The sequence below is a fragment of the Topomyia yanbarensis genome, chromosome 2, assembly GCF_030247195.1.
Source record: "Topomyia yanbarensis strain Yona2022 chromosome 2, ASM3024719v1, whole genome shotgun sequence".
In the NCBI taxonomy this organism is placed as follows: domain Eukaryota; kingdom Metazoa; phylum Arthropoda; class Insecta; order Diptera; family Culicidae; genus Topomyia; species Topomyia yanbarensis.
This window is the reverse complement of record NC_080671.1, coordinates 166,803,553-166,815,816: the sequence shown is the minus strand read 5'-3', so window position 1 is coordinate 166,815,816 and position 12,264 is coordinate 166,803,553. Positions and strand designations below refer to the sequence as shown.

Genomic DNA, 12,264 nt, shown 5'->3' with positions numbered 1-12,264 from the left:
TTTGACTATGAGTACTTCACCTTTGTTTCGTCCCTTGAAAAGCTTTCGCTTTTCAGACCTATCCTTACTGTTCACCTTCCGTTTTGTGCTGTCGACGATTTCCCATTTGGTGTTTTTATCCACGTTGGTGGCAGCTTTGTTCGCTACGCGTACTGGGAGCGTCCTTGTGTTTCTTGAAACCTCCTGGTCTCGCATCAACTGAAGAAGTTCTTAGCCTCTTCGGTGTAGAGAGGGACGTCCCCTGGGGTTTGCCTTTCGCCTCGTGAGATTCCCTCACTTTCGGTGGTGCCACTATTTGCCTTGTATCCAAGGACTTCTTGGCCATCTACAGCTCCTTTCCGGTTACCTCCGCTTTCTGCTCCAAGGTTCTCCATTCCTTGATGGACAATCCGAGGTTACTTTGTATCTCCACGACCAGTATGTTGATGTCCTTGTGGAGTAATTCCTTTTGCCAACATAGGCTGCTATTGAATTTCTAATGAATCCGACCTCTGGTTTCGGAATTACAGAGTGATGAGTACGATCACGCAGAAAATGTCGATTTTAACCAATTCTGTAATTAATGTATAAAGGTGAAAATTTTTCCAAAATGTGGCTACATCTACTTGGATTTGCAGTGCTAGGTCACTAACAGTTATTCAAAGTCCCTTTGGCCACATTGGCCACTATCATCGGTTCTGGAAGCCCCGGCGGAAGCATCCAAATTTAGAATAACAGTCACATCGGTTTCTTAGTGTTTTATCCCCGTAAATTGCTATCAAATTTCATCCAGATCCGACTTCCGGTTCCGGAGTTATGGGTTGTAGCCTGCGGTCACAAAGCAAATTCCGATTCAAACCGATTCCGACGAAAGCAAAAAAAGGTAAAAATTTCGCTAAAATGTCACTCAAACAACTTACATTTGCAGTTCTAGGTCACTGACGGCCAACCGAACTTTAGTTGACTACATTGACCATCATAGACGGTTCCGGAAGTGCCCGGGAAAAGTGGCCATCTTTTAAAACCAACAAACTCGCATCAGTTTCCCAGAATTGGTTGGACCGATTTTCACAAACTTAGCCTCAAATGATAGCTATATTATCATCACAGATGTCTATAAAATTTTGTACGGAAGCGATCCGGATGATGGTTTCGGATATATAGACTTATCCGTCCGGTCACATATGAAATTCCCATATAAGCCGGGACTCAAAACTTTTTTCAAAGGGGAGACCTCCGAATTCGTATTTTTGATGTCAAATATCCTTAAAATGCAGATTTTATAACATTTCGAAAAAAAATGTTTTGATGGAAATCGATTTTTTAGGACTTTACCGTTTTCGCACCTTTTTTTTAATTTTATAATAACGTGGTTGTATCGAAAAATTTTCGTAAATAATTTGTGGTGTTTAGACCATTTGGACATAAAGATTCCTTTCTACACATTTTGCGAACAAAACCCTTCTTCTCACACCAGCTGATCAAGACGGCTAAACTAAGTCTCAGACCGCCGATTACTGGTTCAATTTTTTGATTTGGACCTTTCTCTTTTACAAAATTTATTGATTTGTTTTATTATATATAGTTGTCATGCGACGTATAATGAAAATGTAATATATACATTTGAAAGTTTACAATGAATATAAACAACGATGAAATCCTAGTATTCGTGATTGAGAAAGGCACAATTACACCGCTAAGTGGATTAAAACAGGTTTTTTCAATTAATTGGTCCAATGGAATGCATGGACCGTGAGCGCGGGAGTTTGTAGGTTGACGCATGACATCCCATTTGTAAGTTTATGAGTGCTGAGACGTTCATCTTGTCACCAGGGTATTATCATGTTGGCGAGATCGAGGGTGTAGGTTGCGTGGATGATCTCGAAGGGCTGAAGCATTTATATGTTAACGTGTGTGTTGCGTGTATCAGTTCAATTTTGTAACCGTGTGACCATTCGTGTATTTACGTGTGTTTTTGGATGATCGCGCGGATCGTGAATCTCATGCTAAATTTGTAGTGTGCGGTTCAGATGCTAGGAGGGAGTGGAAACCTAGGTTGCTGGGACCGACGGTAAAGGCTTCCGGGCATGATCGATTCATGATCGCGCGAACACGGATTGTAGTAGGTTCGCATTTGAGACCGCATTTGTAAATGTATAGGTGCTAAGACATTCACCGTGTTATCATGTTTGCGAAATCGCGGGTGTAGGTTGCTTGGATGATCGCGAGGGAGTCAAACGTTTGTATGCTGACGTGATTTTGTAACCGTGTGGCCAATAACATATTTGCATGCGTTCTTGAATGGTCGTTTGACCCGTGAGTCTGATATTCGATTCATATTCTAGCAGAGAATGGGTTCCCTTATATGTCTAGGGTTCCCGGTCAGGTCACCATGAGACGTGTTGCCTAATAGGTATGAGCGTATTTTCTCAATAGGTTCAGCTGAAGGTATGTCCCTAGGTTTCTAGGATACGTGACCGATTCGTGATCGCGTGCGCGCGGGCATTTTGTAGGTTCCCGCTTGAGACCGCGTTTGAGAACTTATGAGTGTTAAGACGTTCACTTTATCACCGAGATGTAATCATGTTTGCATCATCGCGGGCGTAGGTGGTCGCGAAGAGCTCAAGCGTTTGTATGTTAACGTGTTTTTCACGTGTGCTAGCGTGCATGTGATTTCGCGTGATATACATTTGATTTTGTGACCGTGTCATTTTGTGATTTATTTCACATATTCGCGTGTGTTCTTGAATGATCGCGCGGGCCGTGAATCTGATACTAAATTATTGGTGTGCGATTCAGATGCTAGGAGGGAGTGGGTTCCCTCGTATAAACTAGAGTTTACTGTCGTGTCGCCATGTGTTATCTGGTTATATAAAATGACAGTATAGGACTCGAAAAGAAAAGATAAAAGGCAATAGATGAGAGATGTAATCGATTAGACAGGTACAAGATACAGCAAAAATTACGACCATCACATGACAAATATACATTAGTACTTCAAACACTACTAATACTTGAATAGTCAACCACCACACATAGCATATACTTTCTCATTTATCTGTTTCTTGGTTGATTGTTGGTTGTGAGCTTGTAAAGAAAGGAAATATAGAAAAAAGGCCCGACCTCCTTGATACACCACTATCGAGGCGTATTGTAATTAACATCTTGAAGTGGACTTCTTATATAAATCAAATCCTGTGTAATCATAATGATTGATGAATTATTAACATAAGAAATGATTAACCTTCTAGTAGTAGAACTTGGTGAACATAGAAACTAAAAAGAGTCAAGATCCTTTTATTTAGATAATTCCATTGAATCTTTTGTGGTTTGATGATGTTTACAATACCGTCAATCCCATCAACCTGCGAGTGGGGGAAGTTGAAAACTATCAGAAAATAGAAAATCTTTTCTTTTCGACAAAAATATAAAACTCACTTAAAACTACTATATCCTTCGAGCTATAATAGGTAGAGATTTGATGCTTTCGACAAAGCTATTGAATTTCAAGTTTTCTAAAACTTTGCCGATGAAATCAACTTTGTATCGCGTCTAACTAAAAAAATTGTGTAGGCAGCGTCTTAACAGTGATACAGCAATGTTTCGATTATATCACTTTGCGTTTATAACAATACTCGTTTATATCACCCTCGATTATATCACGGGTTTGTCTCGATTATATCACCCTTTTTGAAAAACAGACAAAGCACAATACGTTTGACCTAATTGAACCACATGTGGCGTCCTGACACTTTTAGGATTTTTTTGCAATTGATTTGCTAATTACCATGTAGGGTAATGAGCCTATTGTTGTGTTTCGGTCTATTTCGTTAAAGGTTTATATATGATGAGGTCGGTCAAAAAATCGATTTTTTTTTATTCTTTTGTCTTAAGATTCTAAGTATCTGAAATTTTTATAGATGTCTAAGCATTAGAAGCAAAGTTATAGCGCTGTTCATCTTGTTCCTTTACGTGAGTGGAGGGTGTGGCGCGAAACTTTAAACGTGAATAATCTCGAAATCATGTTTTACCATGACGGCCAATTCCAATTTTAGTTTAAAATTCTTTGTAACTTATTTGCCGTGTGCTTAAGGGGCCGTCTAGTGTAGCGGGTAAATAAGTCGGCTTCTTTTTTAAATTGTTAGTTATCCGCAGGAAAATCCAACAAAATAATGAGAAAAACAAAATGCGCAAGATATCGTAGGTATGCCGAGATAAGCATTTTCTCTAGAATCGATGTGAATACTTTTATTTTGAAAGGACAACATCAACAATTGGAGATGGGACTATTTCTATGGATGTTGAAACAACGAGAACTGAATCGTAGTCTCTTCGAATACATTGACTTTAATAGTCAAGATATTCGTCCAAAACCTGAACGTGCCAGATTCCTTCAAGTTTAGTTTTGGATGGTTCAACAATTTTAAGAAACGGTACGGGATACGTAAAGTGAAGCTGTGTGGGGAGAAATTATCCGCTGATGCCATACCGTTCGACCCTATGCGTTGAACAAAGATGGAGAACGCTGAACTAACCAACTTCAAACCAGCTTCAAATGAGTAGTGTGATAATAGAAACATGAAAAAATAGGCTCATTACCCTACTATGATTTATTCTTCTAACTATAACTTTTTATTACTTTTTGTTTGTAGAAATACATTGGTTAATGCTTTAATGTAATTTTTTTGTTTTGTTTTGAATATATCACGCTTCAGATATATCACGCTAAAATACAGACCGACCGTGATATAATCGAAACATTACTGTATATGAAATATGGTCAGTTATCAACTCCAAAAGAAACATCATAACTCTTGTGAATAGACCAAAAAGCTCAAATTAATGGTTTGAACACAATAAGACAATGTTTAAAAATCGACACATAATATGACCGTCAACAGCAGTGATGCTAGAATAAATGACTTCTGAAAAAAATATTTTGTCGATTTCTTCCTTAAAATGAAACTTTAAGCCGTGGGCTCAAAAATTTCACCAATCGTACTCAGATTTAGGTCAGTTCTGTTGGTTTTTGGTTTGTATTATGAAAGCAAGTAACGAACACATCCATTCTTATGCAGTGTCAGTAGTAAAGGCACTTGGATACAAATTGTTAACGAAAAAACTAATCGCGATGATTATACATTTTCCGGGAACATCAAATTTCAAATTCAGCACAATACCTCGAGAAATGGACACCAGGAAATAACCAGATGAGATTCACCCAGACCGACCGAGTTTTCCATTAAAAGTTTAACAGTTTATCTTAATTGATTTTCGATGTCTCTCACGGATGATGGACACAACAAAGCAAACTCGCCCGTCGATGCCGGTTGGATGGGCGCACTTGTTGAGTTTGCGTAGTTATACTCGACCATGGAAACGTACAACAGCCAACAGCAGCGTCTCGGATGCACCAATTCCTGATGCAGACACGGTGTATGTGGCCTTCAACTCTATTATCTTAGACTGTTACGTTGTGTGTACATACTCGACTTTGTTTGCCCCACATAAATTTTACCTCCTGAAAGAGCAATGATTGCAGCGATACGATTACAAGGGGGCTCTTACCGCTTCGTGAGTCGGCACCTGCTTGGATGAATCAATTACTTTAATTGAGTTCGAATACAACCACTCTTCTTCAGTGTCTTCTTGCTTTCCTCCGGCAATGGATATCAATTGATCACAATCAATCTGATTATCGGTTCTCCATTTCAGCTTAGTGATGTGGTACCTACAAGGGAAAAACCGCAATTGGTGTTTGGAACCGTGTGAAACTGGGCGTCTGTTATCAGTGAACTGGATAATGGACTTCGTTTCCCTTTGTTTAGACAATGCAATAAACCACCATTTTAGCGTAATTAGGGATAATACTTAGACCCTTTATTTTATTATTACAAATTCAATATTGAATACATTATTTAAAAAAATGAACAGAGTTTGAAACCCACCCACTTGAATCACTAAATACAGGGAAATACTATAATCACCCATATGTAGGCCAATGTGATTATGTGGTCGCGACAAAAACTGACTGGTGAGAGAAACTAAAAAGTGGAAGCTTCCGGAGGTCACACAACTCACACCCAGATCCAACTGGAAGAAATTTGTTCATAGCTACACCACATAAAGTGCGTACACATGGGTAATGAAGAATTTCGAACCACATGCAATGCAGCAAGTTTTTATCAGCACAGTTTACTCGCTTCGCATAAGTTAGGAGAGGAAAGCGATGGGCAACATTGTCGTCGAGTGCGGCTATGTGATTTATGCAACTGATCCTACAAAGTGAAGAAGCACTATTTCATCTGAACCATCACCAGGAGAAAGGAAGGAAAATTGTCAGTACTAATTGAAGGCATCGAAGCCGAACGGAGGAGGTGAGTCAGGCGGCTCAAGTATTTGATCCGGCGAGGCGATACGATGAAAGTAGCCCTTGCATAATGGATATGTAGTATGTGTTCTTCCGGGTGAAGTGGCAAGTCATTTGATATAGTAATAGACTACTATAAACATCAATCTTCTGATTGAATATAATCTCTCGCATTGGCTGGCCTAACAAATATGTTTTATACAACCAACGTTATTACGCGAAATATGCGGTCTTTTCATACATATAGCAAATAATGTGTTGCTCCACAGATGCAGTTTTTCTTTTTATTTCGGGTTGCGTAAATATTAGGGTAGTATGTTTGTATGCTTGTTACAAGCGTTCAAAAGGGTGTAGAAGTTTTTGCGTGCAAGATTCAACGACAAAAAAAAGTTTGATTACCGTATTTTATACAGCAAAACTATCCGAGATTAAGTTAAAGAGAATAAATAGTTATGCGCGAAAAAAATCAAAACTGAAAAAAGTTGTGACATAAACAAAAATGTATGTTAAAAAAATAATATTGCAAAATATTTTTTTTTTAGTTATTGGGTTTTTGTAAACAAAGACTTTCAAAAAAGCATTTTAAAAGTCTCTCATTGCATCATGAAGAAACTGTCAACAAGATTTTTTTTTTCGAGAATTGTCCTACTGAAGCTGTAGAGCTAGGTTCTCGGAAGAGCTCCCCGTCAGAATCACATACTACAATTTTCAGACAAGACAGGCAATGGCGCCCACTAAAACACTGCTTTAATCCAATTATAGTGGGCCGTGATTCTGAATGTGATATTCATTGTACGGTTCAGGTATGTGCGGGCGTGTATCATCGCGAAGGGCTCGAGCATTTGTACGTTAACGTGTTCGATCGCGTGTATAAATTCAATTTTATAACCGTGTGCCGTTCGCATATTTGCGTGTGTTCTGGAACAAGCGCGCAGACCGTGAATCTAATACTTTATTTTTGATGTATGGCTCAGATGCTAAAAGAAAGTGAGATCTTCCATATCACTCGAGTTCCCGGTGATGTCGCCATGGAACGTGATGTCTAGCGGATATGAGCTTTATCTTTTGATTGGTCCTACTGAATGTATGGACTTAAGTTTTTAGGACAGAGAGTAATGGTTTCAGGACGTGACAGATTCATGAGCGCGCGAAAACGGACGTTTGTAGGTTCGTGTTTGAGACAGCGTTTGAAACTTCGTGAGTGCTAAAACGTTCTCCTTATTACCGGGATGTTGCTAAGTTTGCGCGATCGCGAACGTAGGTGTGTGTTGTTAATCGCGAAGGGCTTAAGCGTTCGTATGCTAACGTGTTTGTCACGTGTGCTCGCGTTCATGTGACTTCGCGTGTACAAGACTGGATTGTGTAACCGTGTGGCATTTCCTATATACGCGTTCTTGGATGGTCACGCGGATCTTCATTCTGATAATTGGTTTTCGGTGTATAATTCACATTCTGACAGGAAGTAAGTTACCCCATATCACTAGAGTCCTCGGTCATGTCACCATGTAACGTGGTGTCCAGTGGATATGAGAGCTTTCTTTTTTTAATTGATCCAATTGAAGGCATGCACCTGGTCTGCTGATATCAAGGATAGAAACATCCGGAAGTAACCGATTCATGATCGTGCAAGTGTGGGAGTTTTTAGGTTCACGCTTGAGACCGAGTTTGAAAATTTATAGGGGCTGAAACATTCACTTTATCACCGAGATGTTATTATGTTTACGAGATCGCGGGTGTAGGTGCCAAGGATGATCGCGAAGGGCTCAAGCATTTGTATATTAACGTGATTGTCACGTGTGTGACTTCGCGTGTATAATTTTGATTTTATAATGATGTAGCGTGTATTCTTGTTTGATCGTGCGCGGACCGTGAATCTGATGCTTAATTTTTAGGGTATGGTATAGATGGTAGTCCGTTTCCCTATGGGGAAACTTGAGTTCCAGGTTATGTCACCATGGAACGTGTTGTTTAGTGAATATGAGCGTCACTTTTTTGATTGGTTCAACTGAAGGCATTAGTCCAGACTGTTAAAACTTTCGGACGTGACCGCTTCATGATCGCGCGAGTGGTGGGTTAATGTTTAAGACCGCGTTTGGAAGTTTAAAGATGCTACGTTTACTTAACTACGGGTTTTTTTTTTATGTAGGCGAAATCGCGAGCGTAAGTATATGTGAATTATTACAATTGCATGGTCGCGTTTGTGGCCAGGTTTTTGTTATCGCAAAGGCCACGAGCGTTTGTACCTATATGAGTATAGATAGCGTATAGTAGAGATATACTAATAAAAGGAATCATAACATGCCGAATAAAGAAAAAAGATGCAAAGAGTTTGACTAGAAGTGTATAAATTGAACAATACTATTTTGGTATACATAAATAATGGAAAAACAAACTAATAGATGTACAAAAGAAACAGACTAATGAAGTAGAATAGAAAAACACATGTAACATACAATCAAATTCGTCTAAATGCAGCAAATGTTATGTATTTATCATTAACGACAATTGCATGCTGTAAGACTTTCATCATGCTATGCTGGCCGGGAATGGATGACCCACGTGCGTCGGTAAATTTATTTTACCCTAATTTATCCTACCCGATTTTCCCGAATGAATAGAACCAAATGCTCAGAATGATCACCAGAAATATTAGCCACTATTCTATCATATACGTCAGTTCTGCATCCATTCCCTGACCCAACTGTCACAAATACTCAGACGAATACATACATAGATAGAAATACGACTAGCACGTAACAGTTGTACACTAGTACGAAAAACTACGATTATCGCAAAGTTACAACTAATAGTTCTCTACTTATTCTACTTTATTAAATTAATTTAATTGGTATATGCACGATGACGAAGTCGACCGATAAATGGACACACAATGACTCCCTCTGTGAGCCCCGTCCACGAATACCACCAATAGAACAATATTTGCAAACATGGCACACAGCAAAAGTCAATCTACGTCGATCCGCCAATCGGCCACGCCACCGCGCATAGACCAGTGGTTTAGCGTTGGTATGCGCAGATGCAGAGTATGAAGAAACATATAACATAAAAAGGGCGCATAAGCCCTCTCGGTCTCCTCGATGCACCACTATCGATGCGTAATGCAATACCCATCTTAAAGCAATTGATGCTTGATGATGTTTGCAATACCGTCAAACCTCTAAACCTTGGGGAGGGCTTTACTCGATGAACTAAAAAATCGAAAAAAATCTTTCAAAGTCGCTCACTTTTATTCAAAATAATGGGAAGAAAAAAAAAATATATTCATTTTTTCGTAGTTAATCTACTGGCTACACGTATTACGCATTCTCATTAAAAATCAAGTCAATCCGTTAAATAGTTTTTGAGATATAGTGTCAGTTTAAAAAATGTGGTTTCGAGAAAAACGCTATTAAAGTTTCGGAGACCGATCGAACTGTGGGCGTGACAGCAAATACGCGCGAGGCACTTTTTAAAATAAAACAAGAGTCAACGTGGCCACCGAAATTGCACGAGTCTTTTTTTGTATATGATTTTCTATTGTTTGCATTACATTTCTAATTTAGTATATTGGGTGTTCAGCCACAAGTGGTGACTTTACATCCCTATTGTTTACATGATTCGGTTAATTATTATTAAGATATAATATGCATCCGCAGTTACGTTTTTTTCAGTAGGATGTTTTAAACCTACTTGTCTTGTGAATAAGGAACTAAACATATCTTATAAACTAACTTATAAACTATAAAGAGAGCTAATCGTTGCAATTGAAGATTGCAACGATTTTTGTCGGAAGTTGCTTATAATACTGTTCGTCATAATTTCTAATGTTTCTATGTTTGCGAGTCTGTGCAACTCATTTGTGCTAAACCAGGGAGGACGCCTCAAAATCATTTTCAGAATTTTATTCTGAATCCTTTGAAGCGTTTTCTTCCTAGTAGCTCAACAACTTGCCCAGATTGGTATTTAAAGTCATTGTTAAACTTTAATTTCATTACAATTTTGTTAGCAAATTCCCATCCCGCTTGAAAAGCTTCAAACATGGAGGTAGAATTTAACATGGCAATAATCATAGGTAACATAGAGTCCTGCAGATATTTTAATTTTTCTTCTGTTACGCTACCTAGATCCATTGGACTAAAGGAATCGTTGGGTGCAAACGAGTTTGTGGGCGTGGTAACGGTAGCCGTTATTTTGGCCTTGTTACCTGCTACTGAAGCCTAAGATGACACACCATTGTAAAATGGTGTAACGGAGGTAGAAGAAGTTGTTAATCTATTTTGAATCGGATTAACACGTTTGGACGTGTTTTCTTGAAGTGTACCTGAAGAAGTAGGTACATTTTTTATTTTTTTTTGTTGTCTAGAACGAGAATTTATATTTTTTCTCGAACAGGACAACCCCAGAAATTTATGACTTTCGCTACAATCAGCGCATTTGAAACTTTTTGTGTTTTTTTTTCACTGGACAAGTATCTTTCGTGTGCGATTTATCACCACCAGTGATGTACCAAATCGGGTTTTTATAATTTTGGGGAAAAAACCCAAGGTTTATTCCCGGTTAAAACGGTTTTTTCGCGGGAAGATTGGGTTTTTTGCAATTTTTGATATTTTAGTAATTGAACATTACTGTATTGTTATACAAACATTTTTATTTTATTTATGAGCATTAAGTCATAAAATTTTGCATGTATATCAATTCTGAATGGTTTTCCTCGATTGCATCATTGTTATAGCGGTGATCCAGCATTTCTTTACAAATATTGTGGTTAAATAAGTGATAAAACTTTTCAACACGTTTTGGGCTAAGTCGATTACGTTTCTTACTGTGAATCCACCCAAACGTACTACACATTTTTTTTCTACTGTTGCTGATGTAGTTGATGCCGAAAGAATTCGGATTGCGATTTGTGAGAGTTCTGATTACTGTTCATACTAAAGACGAATGTCAAGGCCACTCGCTTTCTGCATATTACTCACTTTAACTTTTCACCGAACTAAATAGGTATTTTCTAAATTTTGTGTGAATACCTACCTTATTTCGCTAAAAGTATAGCAACCCCCAAAATGAGTAACAAGCAGAATAAAAGTAGTTTGGGCATCACACGATTATTCTAATTTTCACTAGTCAGAGTAACAATGACTATTGTTCCCAGTATTATATGAAACAAATTGGAATATGGAATGGACCGAAATTAAGGTCGCATGAACATACATTGCTTCGTAAAACCCGTTATAAATATAATAGAATGTGAAAATTGGATTTGAACTTCAAGTTTCAAAATCGGACAGGAGCTTTTCGATTATGTCCTATAGAATAAAAAAACGTAAAAAATTATATCCGGTTCTTACAAAGGACTTTTCTTTATCCAACTTTTAATCTTGAATGTAACGTTGTATGGAATTTCCTGTGAGCAAATTATACTGGAGGTTCATACTTGCCGACTTTTTCGGGTGAGAATATTTTAAGCGATTCTCATGCTCAAGGATCTCTGTCCGATTTTCACGCTTGATGTTTATATTCGATTTTTACATGCTAAGATATCTAGAGTGGGTTCTACAAAGTATGTTTATCCTTGCGACTTTTATTTTCGGTCTCTCAAATGTAAATGATTCTTTAACCCTCCGGAAGTGGCCCACTGAACGAGCAGCCGCTGGTGCCCTAAGACGATTTCGCCAGATTTTCAGAGCAGCGTGCACTCAGTGCACTAGCGCGACTGCCGAAAGGTGAAAACATAAAATGAACATCATACATTCGATAAAACGAAAAAACCCATATTTCGTCCGGGTTAAAATCATTTGCGAAAAAACCCGGTTAAAACCCAAAAATAAAAACCGGGAAGATGGAATTTTTCCCTTCGGTACATCACTGATCACCACAGATCATACATTTGGAATCCAAATGACAATTTTTTGTGC

The 12,264-nt window shown here is 38.3% G+C and overlaps 1 protein-coding gene across 2 annotated transcripts in view; it reads right to left on the bottom strand.

Moving 5' to 3' along the window:
* Positions 1 to 12,264, bottom strand: part of LOC131682027 (E3 ubiquitin-protein ligase MIB2) — a 93,460-nt gene that overhangs the window by 56,366 nt on the left and 24,830 nt on the right. Inside the window, exon 1 of one of the 2 annotated variants that reach the window (XM_058963184.1) lies at positions 5,548 to 5,692. The exons of the other annotated variant lie outside the window; for it this stretch is intronic. The gene's annotated coding sequence lies outside the window, so the exon portion shown is untranslated. Of the gene's footprint in view, positions 1 to 5,547; positions 5,693 to 12,264 lie in introns of those variants that run through there. 2 annotated transcript variants of the gene reach the window in all.